The 18,124-nt window shown below is 38.2% G+C and overlaps 1 protein-coding gene and 1 pseudogene across 1 annotated transcript in view; one reads left to right on the top strand and one right to left on the bottom strand.

Annotated features, from left to right (window-relative positions):
* The window catches only part of LOC139148207 (ribosome biogenesis protein bop1-B-like), a 12,980-nt pseudogene extending 522 nt beyond the window's left edge, over positions 1-12,458 (top strand).
* Positions 1-18,124, bottom strand: part of LOC139148211 (atrial natriuretic peptide receptor 1-like) — a 282,135-nt gene that overhangs the window by 160,453 nt on the left and 103,558 nt on the right. The window lies entirely within an intron of this gene.

An 18,124-nucleotide genomic window follows, 5' to 3' on the forward strand; every position in this document is an offset into this window, starting at 1 on the left:
TGAGTTACCTAGTTAGATGCGGAAGGATCTCGGCTGTCCAAAAAACACACTCATGTCACGATAAAATGAAAACTTTCGAAGAAATCTGCCGCGTTTTGACAACATCGGCGTTTCTGATGGCCACCGTTGTAATAACGCAACTCATTAACATAATGGACGGTGTCTGCACATAGAAAGTGGTGCATCTCAGTCTGATGCCGTTGATGGCGTTGCTCACGGACCAATCAGCGATGCGGACGGCGTACAATTATGATAATGAGTTGCGTTATTACAACGTTGGACGCCAGGAATGCCTAGTTTGTCAAAACACGGCAGATTTCTCCTGAAGTTGTCATTTTATCGTGACATGAGTGTGTTTTTTTGGACAGCCGAGATCCTTCCGCATCTAACTAGGTAACTCAATGAAGGATTTGTGCTTATTTTTCGACTAGAACGTGCAGTTTTCTTGGCAGGCCGGATAATTCTGTTTCTTACCTTGGTGATTAGGCTACGGAAGAGAACGTCGAAACGTAGAATAAACTACACTTATAGAAACTACCCAGAAAACAGCACGCCTGTGCCGTAACCACGTGTACCAGTGTACTGTGTAGTGTACAGTGTATCGAGTATGAATGCTGGTGTGGTCTGTCACACGCCGATACGTTACATGGGTGGTTCTTTAAAGCTGTCCCAGCAAATTTTGTTTAACACTGTAAGCATGGAGGTAGCACGCTGTGTGTCCTCCTTGCTGTAAGGTACGTTGTATCCCGGCATCAGTCGCACGCCGCAAGCGGACTTATCTGACGAGCCTGTACAGCCTCCAAGAGTTCACTTCACACTGGCCCTATCACAACCTACTCTGCCAATTTGCAACATCACGTACCTTGTTCAGGTAGTGCATCATGTGAAATCAGTCGGCACTATCCACTATTGTCCTCGCACTAGATCCCTTTTTCTTTGCAATATTTTTATACCTGCCCCTTCATGTGTATCAAAATTGCTACATGAACTCTCATGTGTTTTGTGGTTGATTTTAAACGACAGACTTGATTCTTAGGTCAGGCACAATTTTGTCACCTATCAATGCTTGTGTGTACTTGATGATTACCAAGAAACGGGGAAGCTGTCTCATATTTGGTTTAAGTCTTTGAAAATATACATATTTTGGGTTTTTTTCTAGCTTTTAGATTTATGTAAACTCTATCAAACTGTTGTTTATTGTAACAGCTTGAAAACTTAATTTTGCAAAATGAAGAAGATGACAGTGAAGACAATTCAGAAAGTGAAGATAGTTACTTCTCAGGTCTGGAGGAATCTGATGATCCGACAGTGTCAGATTCTGATGATGAAGATGATGTAGAAGAGGTAACAATTTATATTTCATGCAAATGATTATCAAGAAATCCAAATGTTACACCACTTTAAAATAGGAAATGATAGTGTTTATATTGAACATTTCAAGTTGCCACCAAAAACATTTCTGGCATCTCTTTCAGAGGTACTAACCATTTGCAAGCTGTTGTGTCAAAATTACATTAGGTATGGTGCCAGCCACTGAAACTATTTTGATAGGCCAAGAATTACTTCGTGCAATTACAAATAAGAGCATAAGATTAAGAGAAATCCCTTTTTTGCTTAAAAACTCATCCTGTGTGTGCTGACAACAGGCAGAAAATAAGAATTCATCAGATAAGGATGATGAGAAGGATAGTGATGGGAATGACGATGAAGATAAAGAAGAGGAAGACAAGGAAACGGAGAAAGCATCAAAACAGAGCAAAGAAGAAACAGAAGGTGAAGATACAAAAGAGAAAGATGAAAAGGATGAATATGAATACGACTCATCCGATGAAGAGGTAAATTTGTTAAAAAATATTAACACATTCTCAGATTTTTGTTGGTAATTCTCTAATATAGATTTTCAAACCCCATAATTGTGTAATAAGTGATATTCAGTTCAAAATTTTAATGTTATCATTCTTGATGGAGCAACTTTTCCAATGAAATAAAAAGTCAAGCAAAAGTCATCTTTTCCTGTATATACATGTAACAGGCATGGTGCTACCACTCCCAGAAAAATCGACTGAAAGAACGGGCAATTTTCAGTTTCAGTTTTGATGATAATTACTTCCAGTGAAAATAAACTCAGAAGCAATATGCCACATCATTCTAAGAATTATGTGATCTTAAGACTGTGTTATTTCCACTATTCCTGCTGATGGCATATTCCCCTGCTCCAGCCCATGCAGGCATTGCATTGCAATTTATCTGTAATTTTGTAGTTGTAATACTTTTTAGTCAACCATAAAAAAATTAAACATTTCCCTTCATTATACTTTCAAACTAGTTGCCAGTACAATGTTAGAAAGATGGCTCAATTCTATTTTATCCCCTCTCTAAATTTTTTCTTACTGAAATAAAACATGAACAAAACTTGTAATGTCAGGCCTTGCCATAACAGTCAATTTTTTGAAATCTGTTAGGATATCCGGAATACAGTGGGGAATATTCCAATGCAGTGGTACAATGACTATCCACATATAGGATATGACCTCGACGGAAAGCAAATATTGCAGCCTGCCAGGGGAGATGAGTTGGATGATTTCCTAAATAAAATGGAAAATCCAGATTACTGGTGAGTCAAAGTTCATTTTATGCTGCAGTTCTTATCATAAGTTAAGGTAGAATGTGTCTCAGGGACAGATATTTGGACTCTCAAACTTTTCAAATTCTTTTCTGATTTTACCACTTATGGGGACTTATTTCGAAGCCTTTTGAGTCTGAAACTTTCACCATCTTAGTTGTCTGAAAATCAAAAATTTTATTCTTCTCCATAGAGTTAACACTGGAATGGCAGCCATTTTGAATTTCAAATATTGGTAAATCTTGGGTAATTTGTTTCTCTAGTACCAAAATTTGAATGGTGACCCCCAATTTTTTATTCTTGATTTTGAAAGTGAATGGTTGAAAGATTCCTTGAGGAAAGTTTGAGCAAAAGTTTAAGTCTTTCACTTTTGTGGCGCATACTACCCTTCAAATGAGTGAAAAGTGGTATGGAGCCAAAACATATTTTCACCTATTTTATTTTCACTGGCTATTACATTCACCACATGCACTCCCCTTGCACAGGAAAACTGTAAAGGACAAGATGACGGGTAAAAACGTCGTGCTTACAGATGAAGAAATTGACATCATCGAGCGCATGGAGAAAGGCCGATACCCTGATAAGAATTATGATCCGTATGAACCGTATGTAGATACATTTACAAGTGAAACCATGATACATCCGGTCACGAGGAGACCAACAGACAAACGAAGTTTCATTCCTTCGTTACTTGAAAAGGAAAGGTAAAGAAAAAAATAGTTAATTTCAAGATGACACTTCTTCACATGCCATTCAAATATACAGTAAACAGATAATCAGATAATAGTTGTAGAATTATCATAAAATGCTTATGAGAATTATGCCAAGTTTGAGCAAAGCTATCCACAGTCTTAGGACAGAAGCTGCTTGTGGGCGTTAATAATGCTGTTTGTTGTTCAGGTTACAAGTTTGTTTCCAAATACTGCATGCACGCAGAATCAGACACTGCTTCGTCAATGTTCAATGTGTCGCTGTTGTTACAGCTTGTACTCTGAGTCATAAATATGTCTTCTAGTATTCATTGTTATCACCTACAGGTACTCAGTTTTATTTTCATCATTCTCAAAGGAGCAGTTGCCAAAAGGGAAATCTGTAAAGCAGACAAATATTTATTTCTGCATATTAATGAGAAAACAATGATGTCAGTTGTGACAGCCCGATTTGGCCTTTCTAGGAGCAGGTCAAACTTTATTTTTAGCTACTATAGACTATAGTCTATAGAAGCTATTGGAATGGGTATTCGTCCGGCGTCCGTCGTCAGTCTGTATGTATGTATGTATGTATGTATGTATGTCCGTTTGTGAGGCGTCCGTCCACTCAAATATCTTGAGAACCGCAGTACTTACTGATTTGATATTTGTTGTGTAGATGAAAAATATGATTTTGAGAAACTTTTTTTTTAATTTTTTGATATTGTTGAAAATAGGCAAATTAATGCCAAAAAAGGTGTTTTTGGTAAAAAATCTTCTTCATAACCGCTGGTCAGACAGCTTTGTTGTTTGGTATACAGATCCCTAGGGATAACCCAACTTAGATTTGTTCAAATTGTGATGAAATATGCAAATGTGTATTTTTAAGGAATTTTTTTTGTCATTTTTGGTCAAAGTTTGACTTACATTGTATGTAATTCTTGTACTGTATAAACCCTATCAATTCACCCAGAAAAAAATAATCAATATGATTTTAAATAATTGAATTAATTAGGAAATCATCAAAGCCAAAATAATTTTAGTGTGGAATTATCAGAAAGTTCAACTTTTTTTGACAGTTCATAGTGAATTGAGGATTAAAACATGTAAAGGCAACTTTCCTGAATCCCAACTTTGATATATTCTGAACCACCATTTATGTTATCTAAAAGAAATTGCTCATAATAGTTTGTCGTGATAGGGTGGTCAAATAAATAGAGATAGAGAAAGTTCTAATTTCCATTTATGGTTGACTTGGTAAGGATAAAATAAGATTACTTTTTGAGGAAAAAAATAGAGTGGTCAATTAAAAGAGTGGTCAAAGTGATAGGGTTTTTATGGTAAAGCTGGGCTGTAAGATTCCTTATGTGCTATTTATAGCAATTATGCAATCTGTGTAAACAGTGCAATGAAAGTGTAACATGATTCCTTATAATGCCTTTGATGACCTTGAACTTCTTAAGTTTCAAACATTTGTCTCTTCAGTGTGCATTCTCTGAGTACGTACAGTCTCAACTTATTCAACAGAACTTACTTACAATGTTAATTTGAAAGTTAAATGTGCTTGGTTAATAGGATGAAAATACTGATATTAAAAGATAACCAGCTCAAGATTCTTTATAACCTGACAGATATGCTGTTTTTTTTATGACGTAAATCTTGATTTAAGCAAGTCTTGTTTACTTTAATTAGAATGTAATTAACTCTCGTTTATTTGCTATTATAGACTAATATAGTCTGATGAAATATGCAAATCTGTATTTTTACGGAATTTTTTTCCATTTTTGGTCAGGCCATCCTGAAATGAGCTATCAAAGATATCCACCTTCTTCATCAATACATGTGTCACAAAAGGTTATTCTCTACATACCACAGCAGAGCTCTGTCAACTGTTGGGTCGCTTGTTTTTTTCAAAACCGCTGGTCAGACAGCTTTAATATTTGGTTTACATGTCCCTAGGATGACCTTAGTGAGATAATTTCATACAGTCAGGAAATACTTAATTTTGTATCCATGTCTATAGTAGCTTCAGGGACTTTGGCCCTATGTTTAATTGCAAAGTAAGCAAGCAACAGAAACATCACTGTAGTGAAGGGTAGTCTGACATAAGACTGTCTGTGTGTCTAATCAGTTCCATATTTAACCTTTCAACTCTGACCTCTGTATAGGTAAGCAGACTTGTACATGCCATCCGAATGGGTTGGCTGAAACCCAGTAAAAAGGAAGGTGAGAAACCGGAGTTCTACCTCCTGTGGGAAAACGATGACCAGGCTGCCATCAGTAAAAGAGCTAATATGCACATTCCGGCAACAAAGCCAAAGCTTCCAGGACATGGGGAGTCTTACAACCCGCCTCCTGAATATCTACCAACAGAAGAAGAGGTGAGAGGTCATTGTAGATTCATCTGTTTCCTCTGATTGGATAAGTAATCAATTCAGTGGTTGATATAGATATTCTGTCTTCTGATTGGCTGAGTACTTAGGTCAACATTCATTATGGTTATACGGTTGTCTGATTGGTCAATAATACTCAAGTCAACAGTGAAAAATATCAGCAGTCAGGCAAAGGAAACACAAAATTATGTTCAAGGAGTTCAGTACAATAACTGTCTACCCCATAACCTTGATATATGTGAAATTCCAGTGTCTGTTGATATTACAATGCATTGTTGTACTTTTGATTTGTAAAAATACCAATCTGCCACGTGCTTGTAGAGGTAATGGCTAGATCAAGCGAAAACTTCATCCAATGACGTTTTTGAATGAATTATTCAAGAGAAACTTCTAATGTGACTTTGTAATACTATATGTTTCAGCAAGAATAACCATGAAAAATGGGCAATGTTATGAGTTGAAGGTGCTGTCACCTTGACAGGTGTTTGCACTTTCAGTCTGTGATTCTTAAAGGAGAAACTCTTCATCTTAGGAGGCTAGCCCACAAGAATACACATGACACCACTGTGTTTGAAACCCACAAAGACGTTCACATTTACATTCCCTTTGCGTTTTCTTTTGTACAGTTGTACATTGATAGCACTGTGAATTTTCTAAGGTCACCGCAAGCCATTTTGTCAGTCATATTCTATCACAAATTTTACAGAGAAAGTTGTGTAATTTTCAACCTTTTTTTCAGAAAGAAATATTTGGAATTCATTCAAGGTTTACTTTCATGGTACGATACACCAAACTGTACCGCTTATATAATACTAGAAATTGGAACTTTCACAGGGGTGTTTTGCAGTAAATGGCCGCCTCTTAGCTCCAGTTGCCAACTGAATGCTAATGCCTTAAGCTTCCTTTGAACCTGCTCACCCCCATATTCCTTTTTAACAGGTCTCCACTCACCATTGATCACAATGGGGTCAAGCCACACCGTGGTGATGAAAAGGGTTAAACTTGTGGTATTGCATTTGAATGCAGCAGACTTCACTGTAGCCTAGCCAGTGTCATCTCTCCTTTCCATAAATTTAAATTTAACGGACATTTCCACCAACAGGCATTGATGTGGAAAGAGCAAGACCCTGAAGACCGGAAAGTTAGCGTACTACCCCGGAAGTACGACTGTCTCCGGAGAGTCCCGGCTTATTCGCAGTACATTAGAGAACAGTTTGAGAGATGTCTGGATTTGTACTTGTGTCCAAGACAACGCAAAATGAGAGTTAGTGTTACAGTTTTTTTGAAGATAATACTTTCATTATTTTTGGGATAAAACCAGTACGTATTCTCTTCCTGTGTACCAGTATGGTTAAATACAAAGATTTGGCCTTGCTAGCACACTGCATTGTGTTTCGTATGCAGTGTTATTGTAAACAAATGAATTCTAGTCAAGATTACAGTTGAGTCATGTACAGTAAAGTGGATCATTACACATATACAGACTGCTGATGAGTTGAAACCCAGGCATTTTGACATGCCACTGTACTTGCAAAAAGGAGAACAAAAATACTGGAAATGCACAAAAGTTACCACAAGTAGCCTCAAATATCTGCATCTATACACACATACAAGAAGTCTATAAATCAATTATTTCCATCAAACAAGTTCTTCGCAGAGAAAATTTCTCGTAGAGTTTCTATGAGTAGGAATAGCTGACTAATGGTAAATCATGTAATCTTGTGGTATAGAAACATTGCTGCGCCCTGTAAATGACTTTACCGGGCAATTATGACATCATTCTTCCATTCTGTAGGTGCAAGTCAATCCAGAGGACCTCATTCCCAAACTCCCCAAACCCATGGAATTGCAGCCTTTCCCGACGACACAGGCACTGGTTTACAAAGGACATGAGAATTTAGTGAGAACAATCAGTGTTGATCCTTCCGGACAGTGGCTTGCCTCGGGTGAGTTCCACAAACCACTATCAATCTTTGTCAAACTTCATAATAAATCAAATGCTGTATCCTTGCTCTTGTTTGTAGTCAAGGCATTCCAAGACTGTGAAATTGTATCATGTCTAGTTATGCCTCACTAGCATGGGCAGTGAGCAAAAAATACCTTTTGCATTGCACTAGTGCATAGCTATGTTACAGGGACACAGCCTTGATATCTGTAAAATAATTAAGAGAATTTTATATTTTCAAACACATCATAGTATGGCATAAACAGACTCATGTACGTACACACGTTTGATACAGCTTACCATAGTGGATGAGTGAAAGTATAACAGTAGACAGTATTCTGTCACATTATTATAGGTTTTACATATTCTTTCCCTTCCTGTCTGTCTATGAATCCAGGTTCTGATGACAACATGGTCAAATTATGGGAGGTTGTGTCTGGGAGATGTCTACAAACCATTCCGGTGAATGGACCAGTCCAATGTGTGGCGTGGTGCCTAATGCATCGCTCACACTCTTAGCAGTAGCCGTTGAAAACTTGGTCCACATTCATAACACTTGCCTTGGCGATAAAGTGCTCATCGCAGCGACAGACAATGTCATCAATAGCTATGAAGCGCCTGAAGAGGAAAGTGCTAAAAAGTTGGTCAACTGGCAGGCTCTAGAGGGCGATCAATTAGATGCTGGGCTTCGACTGACAATACAACACCCTAAGGTCAGTAGGTTTGTTGTGTGTGCAGTCTGCTTCTATGAACCGCTATACTTCATTCAAGACTATGGTCGCTGAAACTACAGTTGTTGGTATTCCCTTTATAAGTTTGATATTATTACTTCAGTGACAAATTATGTCTCAGCAACTTTTGAAAAAATTTCGATCTAGTCATCCAACATTTAAGATTACATGTGTATCATTTTGTCCATGTAAATACTATCATTTAGTCGAGTCTTTCATGAAAAGTTTTAATAAAACAAGATCATATTTTGCACCTTCAAGCTGGTCACCCTCTTTCTCAAATGGAGTGGTCTAGTTTTGCCATGAGAACAATGGCGTCGTACAAAACTGTCTCGGTGAAAGGGCTAAGCTGTATAATTGGTGGATTATGATCTTGCATCACAAATCAGTTCTCATTCATATTACAGAGTTTTCAAACTTGAGATTCTGTTTCAAGTTTTATTTCTCCAGCATATATTCCCTCTTATTCGCTTTGCCCAATCCTTGAGCAGTTTAGGATGAGAATCCATCTCTTGTCCTGATTTTGGTTTCCAAGTCAATACAGTACAAACAAACACAAACAAATGGAAGTATGCATTTTACTGCAGACAGAATGTAGCAGACTTGATGGTAGCTTTCACCAAGTGAATTGTCAGTTCCCTGTGTGCCTAGGACTGATCTGTAAAAGTAGTTTTGTCCCCTAAAAACTTGTGTTTAGTGAACGATGTACCTCCCATAGCATTCATAGCTGATTACTGGCAGGACAAATTAAGTGATTTACTTCAGGGTTATGCGAATGATGTAATATTTCATGGTTGGAGTGGTGTTACAGTCAAATGAAGTTTTATTCTTTTGACACAAAAAGAGCACAACGCCAGATGAACATGTAAGTTTGGGGGGACTGAAAATTCAGATATATCTCAGGCAAGGCATGTTTTTACACAGCTATTTTGACTTACTTTGAACTAGCCTTGTCTGTAGTGTACATGACAGTAAAAGTTACAGCACGAGAGTGACTACCTGCAGTGTCCTACAAACCAATCTCTTGTCCTCTCTACTCCCCACACACAGCCAGTGAAACAGGTGACTTGGCATGGGCGAGGTGACTACCTGGCCACTGTTCAGCCTCTAGGGGGCAGTGCTCAAGTACTGATACACCAGCTCAGCACCAGGAGGACACAGAATCCATTCCGCAAGCCAAAAGGTTTGGTTCAGTGCGTGCTGTTCCATCCCACAAGGCCATTCTTCTTTGTCGCAGTAAGTAGGGTTTTATGCTTGAAAATCGCCAAATCAGCTGAATGCAACCAGACATATAATTTATTGAACGTTTACCAAATTTGCCCAATGCTGTTTTCAATGTTGGCATTGTTATGTGTTCAGCGTACCATTTCTTGAAATTACCAAGTTTTGTATAATTCCTTGTCTTATATCTAAGTGAAAAAAAAATGAGCATTTAATAATTGATAAGCTATTTCTAACCTAAACTTTTTTGTCTTTTCTATATTATTCAACATGATTCACAGTATATCTGACTTAATGTTTGGCGTTGTGTAACCAATTTTTAAGGTCCATACTGAATGACATTCTACCAGTTTGTTGACCTCCACCACTTTCCTGCCCTCCAACAGTTGTTTGCATTCGAGTTATTTGTTGACAACAGTGAAATTGCGTGAATTTTAACAGGAGAGAGACTAATATCTATGGATATCCATTCCAATCTGCAGTGTGGCAGGTCGCTGATTTATACATTCACTTGATTCAGGCACATTCAATCTGACTGTTTCAAATTTTGTATTCAGACTCAGAAATTTGTTAGAGTGTACAACCTCCTGAAGCAAGAACTGACCAAGAAGCTGTTAACCAACGCCAAATGGGTGTCAAGCATAGCTGTACATCCTGGAGGTAAGTTGTCCACTGTCAGTGGTTAGGTTATACCGTCTGAAAACCACCCAGCATTAAACATTTGACATACTCCATGATCTTCAAAATAAGCCTCCACAAGAAGTAGACCAAAAAAGTATTGTAAAAGTTTTAGAGTTTGAATACGTGTATTGAATAGATGTATGTGTCCATGAGGCATAGCTGACCATAATGGCTGTATCTGTGAAGCCTTTTCATCCATCACTATCAAGGTCAAGTTGAATAAAATGCAGCAAGGCTGAACATGGATTTTGGCCTGACCATGTGAAGAGGCCTAAAATATTTTGCAGTCTTCTGTGTACTGGGATTTAATGCTGATTGTGAATTACCCAACTAAAAAAGAGGCTTGATACAAAAATCAGGCATACAAGAGAAGCAAATAACGGTTGGTATGGTTACTGATTTAAGTATCCGTTTCTAACAGGTGACAACCTATTAGTGGGAAGCTATGATGCTAGGTTGAGTTGGTTTGATATGGATCTATCTACAAAGCCCTACCAGACATTACGACATCATCGGAGAGCCGTCCGCCAAGCATGCTACCACCGTTGCTACCCGTTGTTTGCCTCAGCGTCAGATGATGGTACTGTTATTGTTTGCCACGGAATGGTGTACAGGTGAGTTCAGTGACCTTACGTGCAAGAATTGTCAAATGATATGACCACAGTGTGTCTTTACATCCTGGTACCCTGTTTGTATGTGTAGTAATTTGTACAAAACATTTCAGCTGAATTTGAAGATACTACTTCAGCACAATCTATTGTAACAATTCAGTAAAGAATTCAGTGAATATATGTGGCTGTTACAGAATATCTTAATCAAACTGGCAGACTTATATGACCAACTACAGTACAAGGTTCTAAGGCCATTGAAGAGTTTTGAGAATAGCCAGATGTGATATATCTTGTACGTGTTGACTGGGAATTAATTTCTTATCTGTGCTGCAATAGTTTATCAAAAACCATTTCCATCGCAATTGCATGTTATTGTATTTTGTGAAAGTTGGCTGTATCATGCATATAAATGCATTGTCATCAGTTTAATTTATGTCATGGCATATACTCAATTGATGTCATGGCATATACTCAATGAATGTCATGGCAAATACTCAATGAATGTCATGGCAAATACTCAATTATGCTCAGGGTAGATACTCAATTGATGTCATGGTATATACTCAATAGATGTCATGGCATATACTGAATTATTCTCATGGCATATACTCAAGTTATTTAGGATGGCACATCAAGGTGAAAATGGTCCATATAAATGTGTGGCGTTGACACTGATAGACTTACAAGATGTGTAATTGTCCAGATGTTTGGAATAGACCACCCTACTGCAACTCATATGCAAACTCTTTCTAAGCATGGCCAGTAATTTTTGTCTGTGAGAGGTTCATTTGCATGCCATTTTGTAATTACTTCAGATCTTTAATACTGTACAAAGGTCTGTCCAAACCCTCAAACAATCTTTTTGCCCACTTAGATAACCCCTACACAACAAACTACATGGGATTTATGTTTATTTGTTTACCTCTGGCATAGACCAGACGAAATCTACTGGCAGTGTCATATAGTGCACGATTTTAGGCCAGTTAGTCTCTGCATAGATGATAACTCATAAGTTAATTTGCATATTCAACAATGCAAATTAAAATATTTTGCATAAATGAATACATTTAATGTAGAAACTCAGCACCAGATGGGCAATGTTTCTCATGTTACCATAGAAATGACATGTCCACACTGTTTCCAGTGCAAATCAGTGCAACAATGTCAATTATGTCATCGTTCAAATATGTTTCAATCAATACCCACTATCTCCTCTGTTCGCAGTGATCTGCTCCAGACCCTCTCATTGTTCCCGTCAAGATTCTCCGAGGACATGAAGTTCGGAATGACCTTGGCGTGCTTGACTGCCAATTCCACCCGACGCAGCCCTGGCTCTTCTCCAGTGCGGCAGATTGCACTATCAGGCTGTTCACGTAACGGATGTACGAGAGAGCAAGCTCAGGGCTTTTTTTCGATAAAGTCATCTGTACAAAATATTGACAAAATGAACATTCTCACTAACAATGCTGTAGTTATGGTTATTCAAATTGTGGTCATTGGTGACTACTCGGTCACTGAAGAAATATTCTGCAATACCTACAATAACACATTCTACAAGACATTTATGCACATTGTCTGACGATCACCCATTTTCTCTCTCCTTTTATCTGAATCATGGGTAAACTTCCCTGAGATATATGTTCTTGTCATGAATTTTGTGCCTGAGTAATCATGTCTTTTCCAGTGAATAAAAAATGTATTATTTAAAGCACAACTTTGTATCAGTGTTATTGAGATCAAATCAATGTCTGAATCAAAGAATCGTATCTTATCCTTGTAAACTGGAACATTAAGCGTGGCATGGAGATGCATGTAATTTTTTAGTAACTTTGTCACTTAAAACACCAACAGCTTATTGACACATAGAAAAAAATTACTGAAAAAGAGTATTGAAAGTCACAATAACTTGAGTGTGAACAAGGCTAATACTATACGCAGAGAAAGCGTTATGGATAATATCTGGCAGTCATCGATATGGTACTTTCACTTCAAACGCACGAGGGCGCTGTACTCTATGGCTGGTCTTCAAAAGCAAACTCGATCGACAATTCGCCAAGTGTATGGCGGTACTGTGATTTGACGTAAAAATGCCATTTTCAGACTGAATAAAGTTTGAAAGAGTCAAATCATACAGCGTTGATCTCGACAATAAATCATATACTCTCTACCCCTGCCAACAATAAGACGAAAAATTCTTCATATTTCCTTCACTGCCTTGGGCCATGGGGAAGCCTTGGTTTCCTGTCTAAGGTAATAGTCCACTTCTGCTAAAAGACAATTTGTTTCAATGCAGATGAGTTTTTCTTTGATTGTCCATGGGTCGTCATATTGAGAATACGCAGAAAGCTTACTCTGAAAACCCTTGCCTTGGAAGGAAAGTGATGTCATCGGAGTAACAGATGAACTGCCTGAACGTTGTTTGATCATTGCTACTGACACCTATACACACGTCACTCCGTATGTAGTACTCCTATTTAACCTGCGGTCACCAAAAACCCCACATTTTTCGGGGGGGGGGGGGATGGAAGAATTCAGGGAGCGGATTCAACATTTTGGAGATAGTAGGGGGACCTGAAAATGTTTTGGTTCCCTTTTTTTACGATTGCAAGGTTCGGTGGGTAATTCAATGAATATTTAATAACATTTTAATGTCATCCATTTGTTCTAGTGTTAGTAATAATTAAACAAGATCTAGAACCATTTTGTCGCATTTCATTACTTTTGTCTCAAAAAATTCTAATAATGTATGTATTTTTGTGTAAAAACAAGTAGGCCAAGTATCGGAGCGGAAGCTGCAACTGTGGATAATTATTTTTCAATATTTCTATGCAGCATATCAAATACAGTTTCTTGCTGTCTCCCTTTACAGCATGCTTGAAACACAATATTCAGTTTGTCACCAGAAGCCTGCATATGTAAATATTGAATTGGAGTCTAGAGTGAATGTCATTTGTCAATGATACGAATGCAGGGTACATATTCACAAGCTGTGTTTGCAAGCTGGACAGTTCAACATGCTGTAGGAAGAAGAGCAAGAATGCAGTTGTATAAACTGAACAAAGTTATTGTCAAAATTATCAAACTTAATAGGCCTACAGGTACTGCCCTGCTACTGCCTATGGACAGTGTCACTGTCACTGTATACCGACAGTGACAGAGATAGCTCTGACTATGAAGTAGCTAATGTGACGCTCGTGACAGTGAAACATACTTGTAATACACAAGATCAGGCCAGAAAGCAAACACATGGAAGACCAGGAGACTTGAAAGTTATCAGTGAGTTTTGAATTCTGGCATAGAATAATCAAATATTAAAGAAAAAGATTGGGATGAGCATGCTTAATTTACTAAATTTTCACATTCTCATCGTAAAATAACACAAAAGTAAAACTTGTACCATAAAGACTCTAATTGAAATGAAAAAAATGTGTGGCTAAATAAAATTATTTAATTTTACCAAATTCACCTTTATTACACCAAAAATTTCAGAGATTAAAACATTTATTTGATGCAATATTTCAACTTTCCAATCAGAACCTCCATAAAACTCTCAAGGAACGTACAATGATTTATCAAAATACCTTATCTGTTGCGGGTTTGTCTCCCCAAAGCCATGAGGGACTTCGAGTCACTGACTAGTTTTAAGAAATTTGTAATAACTTTCTGTATTCTATAAACTTGTCTGATGCTTCTTTGTAGTTTTATTTTTTGCTGTTTGTACTTCTGTGTTTCCTGTGTTTTCAGGTTTTTTGTACCTACTATATAATTGTTTCTTTATCTATTCGACCTCAATCCAAAGAGGTGTTTCACTTATGGAGTTATCGCGTTTAAACAAAGATTACTGATAATGATAATAACTTTCCAGGATTGTCAATTTTGTAAAAACTTATATGCATCTAATGTAGGCAGGAATTCACAATTTGCATACCCTGCCGTGTGAGGGCGTTTTGGGTACACCAGGCATAAAATAAGGCTCCGCCGGAGCGGGTAAACAGTCCCCATATGGCCGAAGTTTCCCGTTGTTTCTCTCGAAATTCAAAAGTAAACTTTTTTTGCATATCAAGCTTATATTCAATCATATTATACCTTTTCCGACATACAACCACTTAGTAGGTCAATATTTGGATAAAAGTCCTCCACAGATAGAAAGGTTTAATGCAGTCAAAAGCTTAGAGTGTTCACAGTCCCTCAATGGGTAGAGGGACTGTGGAGTGTTGCATTCCTTTTAGAAGACATTTCGCTGAGGAACCATTCGACATCTTCCCCTTATTAATGGGGACCTAAAGGGTAAAGAATTGAATGCCGAAAACTCCTTTACTCCAGTCTACTTGTAGGGTCAATGACCCTGAGTGACCCCATGTCAATCCAAAGTGCAGCAGAAAATTGTCTATTGTTGCTTATTTTTTGTGCCCTGTCTGAACTTTTTCCAGTATGGTTGGATCCGATCCAAAGGAGTCCTTTGTGTAGATGAGGGGTTCACTGTCATGCGGAGTGCTTTGGTTACCCAACGAAGATGGCCCGTGAAGAAAGTAGTGCCCGATGCCTAACTTGACTAACTTGAGATTCAGTTTTGAAATGTTGGCGAGAAAATCAGTTTTAGCTCCCAATACCATGTTCAATGTCTGTGGAAACTTTGTGTAGATTACTTATTTCACTGTCATGCCGAGTACTTTGGTTATCCATAGTCGGCAGGGTAAGTTGTAAGCTTTCTGACATGCAGAAATTCAACTGTTTTCATTACAGGATAGGGGTATCTTGTCGATGATTAGATCTTTATGCGTGTCGCAAATGAAATTTAAGTGTTTCTTATGCTACAAGCAATACACAAGAATAAAAACATGGCCAAATACACATTTCCTTAGTTACCATACTTTAAAGTACTGAAAACATTTTGCAGGTGCAGACGGACTTGAAGTGATACGCGTATGCGGTGATGCTTACTCACTTACAATCTATATAGGGGCAGTGTACACGAGTACTATATATTTCGAACCAACCAAGAAATGGTATATGGTAGTTCGTGCCTCGAAATTACAGACAAAGTGTTGCCCAAACTTTCTTCAAGCAAAATTCAAACCATTCTCTTTCGAAATCGAGTATAAAATCACGGGTCACCGCGCAAAATTTGATACTAGATAAACAAATAATTCAATATTTCCCGACAGTTTAAATAAATAGTCGCCATGCCTGTGTCAACTCTGCGGGGAAAAATGAAATTTTCGATTTTCGTGAAAACTTTACTCTATGACCTTAACTAAAAATGAGCTCCCGCCAAACTCCTATTTGCTAGGCCTACTTTTGTAGGAGGCAAAGTAATTTGAAAGTTTGAGAGTCCGTTTATATGCCTCTTGGATGCATTCAGAAACGTTCAAAGTTGGCAATGCCGTCACGTTTTGAAGTAAACAGCATGGGGAGTAGCTTAGGGACTTTGCATGATCTGTCGCTATTCTTTTTATCATAAACTCTGGCGCATCTTGCTCCAGGGTCTATATTGAACACCTATCACCTGGTCATGAGGGCTACAGCGCCCGTTTATTACCCCGAGGGGCCGTGCGTTACCAGAAACACAATCGCTATTCCTCGAGGCCGTGGGGTAGTGTGATGTGTTTCTGGTAACACACGAGGGGTAATAAACTGGTGCTATAGCCCGAATAAGACTAGGTTAGGCCTATAGGTGTTTTATATCACTCGACATGCCCATGCTCTTCTATATTGTTATTTTGAATAGGCTTTGATGTAAAGGCACTGAAACTATACACTTTATGATAAGGCAAAAAATAAATAAATTGTGCTGTTCCGATAACATTGTCTTCAAAAATAGGGTAACTTGTTCGGCAGGATTTTTTTTCAAAAATATGTTTATTTTCAAATATGCATTTTTCAGGTGTTCAGGGCGGTCAAACACTGGCCACAACATTTCGAAAAAAATGTATCATACATATAAAAGGAAAAAAAAAACATTAAAGACATTCTCGTTCAAGCAAATAACGAACGCGTGATTTTACGGGATTTTTTTTTCTTTTTTTTTACTTCCATGTTTACGTAGCTCTAAAATAGGGTAGGTCGGGTTATCGGAACAGCACAAGTTTTTTTTGCTCGGCCTAAGTTTACTCAACAGCGTGAACAGTAGTGCCAATTTCTTAGCAAAAAGAAGCAAATATGTCCTTAGCATACCGTATAACGTCCTTGGTTGCACTTGAATCTTTGTTGTCAACGAGCTCTTCAAGTTCTTGCGCTGCTGAAATAGGAAGTCTTGCTATTTCAGTCAGAAGTTCGTTGCTCATGCCGGGCTTCATGCATACTTGTCCGAGTCACCCGCCATTGTTTCAAAGCTGCAGACGACACTTAGCGTATGGTCACGTGACCAGACACTTTTTTACGAACTATTTGCCCAGGGAAATAGTGGGTGAAAAATACGCTCTGACGTCACTCTTTTCGAGCCAGTAGAGACAAGTCAAATCTAATTTCTTGTCACGTGACGTGTTCTGGCGAATTGCGACACGGCATGAGCACGTGGCGTGTTATAATATCTGCAGGGACAGCCAACAAAGCTGTTCGTCACCGTGAACAAACTGGGAAAAGCCTGTTGACATTTTCCTTTCGTATCAGCCGACAGAGAAAGAACTAGATTGAAAGATTCAGTTTTTGCATGGTTGGGAATTGAGTTTGCGGAGTTCCAGTAATTTTTTCTCTCGATAGGAAAATGCCCTTCTTTCACTAAGTGGACCGGGACCGGATTATTTGCGTGGGCTGCTGTTGTGAAAAGCAAAAAGAGTACGGCGGGGAAAAGGGCATCAGGGGAATTTGTGTTTTCAAAGAGAACATTAGAGGCCTTTAAAAAGAGGAGATGGTTGGCTGGTATTTATTGTTGGGAGTTACTAGCTGGCAAACTAACGGGCAGGAGAGCTAGGAAATTAAATTTTTAAGCCGGAGCAATTGCGATCAGCTTTCACTTATAGTTTCGCGTGTAAAATAGATCTAACAGGTCAACCCCAGACTTTTACAGTTTCTCGCAATCGGCTGATTGACTATTCTGATTTTGTCACTAATCGTCTACCAAAGGGAGGTCTTATAATATATCGGTTTACAGTTTTCTAACAGGTGTCTTTTTTATTCGTCTATGCGAAGTTTTTACGGATACCGTCGTTCCTACGGGGTAGACAATGAAGATATATTATGAGTTTAGTCGGAGGATGGCGACTCCAATCAGCATGAGATAAAGAAAACACT

Source organism: Ptychodera flava, chromosome 13 (assembly GCF_041260155.1).
Source record: "Ptychodera flava strain L36383 chromosome 13, AS_Pfla_20210202, whole genome shotgun sequence".
Taxonomy (NCBI): Eukaryota; Metazoa; Hemichordata; class Enteropneusta; family Ptychoderidae; genus Ptychodera; species Ptychodera flava.